General features: G+C 33.8%; 1 protein-coding gene and 1 non-coding gene across 2 annotated transcripts in view; one reads left to right on the top strand and one right to left on the bottom strand.

Annotated features, from left to right (window-relative positions):
* Nucleotides 1-2426, bottom strand: part of LOC106461932 (tRNA methyltransferase 10 homolog B-like) — a gene marked incomplete at its 5' end in the record, with an annotated part of 133364 nt that overhangs the window by 31915 nt on the left and 99023 nt on the right. The window lies entirely within an intron of this gene.
* Nucleotides 555-625, top strand: Trnag-gcc. The gene has a single exon. It is a non-coding gene; the product is annotated as a tRNA-Gly (tRNA).

Below are 2426 nucleotides of genomic sequence, written 5' to 3'. Positions count from 1 at the left end.
CATCAGTCTCAAAGTGGGTTCCTCGTCACCGAATATCCATAAGTTGCCTTAGCGGTGAGCCTGAAGACTTATAATGCTAAAATTCGGGTTTTGACACTCGTGATGCACAGCTCAGATGAGCCTACTGTGTAGCTTTTGTGCTTAGTAAAAAAATAAAGAAATTTATACGTTAAAAATATGTCTAACAATATCTCATAATAATGAATTTTAAATTATATTATGCGAAGACAAGTTTACTATTACACATTTGTAAAAGTTTAAATTTAAATCTTACAATTAAAAACATTTTAGTACAGATTTTCACTGAATTTTCGACGATTAATTATCTGTATAATAAACTCATATTTTGTAAGTCGTTCTGTATCTACCATGTCAGATTTTGGGGGGATTCACTGACCCAGTCACGAAAATACTTATTTTTACCTGTAATATTCCCGTCATGCCAAGTAGTTGAATTAACAGGTGTGACGAAACAAGTTTCTACATCTCATTTCACCTTAGGGAATTTTTAGTCAATAACTTCTAAACAAAAGCGTCCACATCTTTTTAACCAAGCATCGGTGGTTCAGTGGTAGAATACTCGCCTGCCACGCGGGTGGCCCGGGTTCGATTCCCGGCCGATGCAATGAACTTTTGTTTTGCACCACTAAATCGTAGAGTATTTAGAGTTTTGACAATAACCTAAGTTATCAGTAGTTTGTTAAACTGTTAACTTAGTTCAAAAACAATTCACAAAGAAACTTTTCAACCGTATCAGATTTTCTTTAAACATTCTACCGAATAAGAAACCAGCATCGCCGGTCGATATTATACATATGGTCGCAAGGCTGAAACTACAATAATGTGTATCTAGAAACTAGATGTACTTGCGCAGTCTCCGAAAGTGTTATGTTTCAAAAGTAAATAAAACCAAAATTAAGAGTAACAAATATTTATTATTTCTTGGTTTTGAAATTCATATGCCATTCTGCGTTGTAGCCTACAGAGTGCATAATTCGTCTCGTGATTCATGGCATGACATAGATGAAAGGCACTTGTTTAGTAATAATAATAATGACATAAAATGATAATAATTTTCCTAGGATTATTCTAGTTCTGGGCAGGAGGGCTAGGATGGCTCAGTTCAAGGTAGTGATTTGGTTATTTGTATTTGTTGGTTTGGGAGGTTACAATAATTTCACTTTAAAAAAAACTATTTTGGGTGTGGATCAGAAAATCCTAATACCCTGAATTTTGTTGTGGGAGGAAAACGGGAGTACACCGAGAAAAACCCACTTTCACTACCCGGACGCCGAATATTCTGAGCTAGGGGACTAAAGCATATATGAGTTATAGCATTTTATACATAGCTTTGATTAAGTTCAAATATGGGTGCAATAAATTTCTGGAGTAATTGATAGTTTTGGAAATTCATCGGTTAATGGCTTACGTTTTAAAGCTTTATTGTAAAGCTTGTTGCTAATTTTAGTATTCTTTCTTTAATAGGTTGAATCGAATTGACTGAGTTTAGCTAGAATAATGGTGTGCGTGTGTATATGGATAATCTATAAGCTATTCTTAATGCTAAATGTTGTTGTGTTTGTATTTTGTCATATAATGTGTTGGACATGTTACAAAGAATCATACTACCGGACTCAATTAGGGGGGCTGATGCAAGATCTATAGATGTATACTATGGTTTCGGGGTTGCATCCTCTTTGGATGCTCCAAATCTTTTTTTAAATAGCATAATCCTTGGTTCATAGTTTTACATATATTACTGATATGGTTAGTCCACGTAAGTTTGGAATTAAATGTTATTTCCTAGGAATTTAATAGTTTTAATAGAGAGAATGTTAGTGTCATAAAGTTTTTATTTAACCCGAGCTATTTGTTTTTCTTTTTACGTCTTTTCTGTTTTTTTTTGGATTTAAGACTAGTCGGCTGTTGGGTGAGCCACTTTTATACCTTTCGGTATACCAGTGGCGCCACCCTTCCAATGTTCCACAAATTTAACGTTGAAATTTTCCTCAAACTTCCAACGACTAAATTTTGAAATACGAAACAATACATATTACAGTGACATACTAGCATAAGTTAGCCAAATTGTAGTATTCAGCAAAATTAATTTGAGCTCTTATCATTTCTGTGTGGCACATATTATTGAGTGTGGGTGAAAACTGCTTTTTTAAAGACTTTTTGTGTATTTATAAAGCTTTTAATACTTGACCAATTTTGTTAATTTCTCTCAAAGAGATGAGGACACGTGTTATCAATACATCGAAAGCGTAAGTAGTGCCGGAATTAAATTTGAAGATCATTTTCTAGGTTCATTAAATAGTGTTCCTTATATGGAACATTGGCAGGAAAAAGGTTAATCGTGACAGTTAAGAACGACTCAAAAGAAATACTCAAACATATATGCCTCATTGTAAAGTAAAAAATAC

The sequence above is a fragment of the Limulus polyphemus genome, unplaced genomic scaffold, assembly GCF_000517525.1.
Source record: "Limulus polyphemus unplaced genomic scaffold, Limulus_polyphemus-2.1.2 Scaffold1061, whole genome shotgun sequence".
NCBI classification, from domain to species: domain Eukaryota; kingdom Metazoa; phylum Arthropoda; class Merostomata; order Xiphosura; family Limulidae; genus Limulus; species Limulus polyphemus.
The sequence above is the reverse complement of the archived record's forward strand: the minus strand, read 5'-3'. Positions and strand labels throughout refer to the sequence as shown.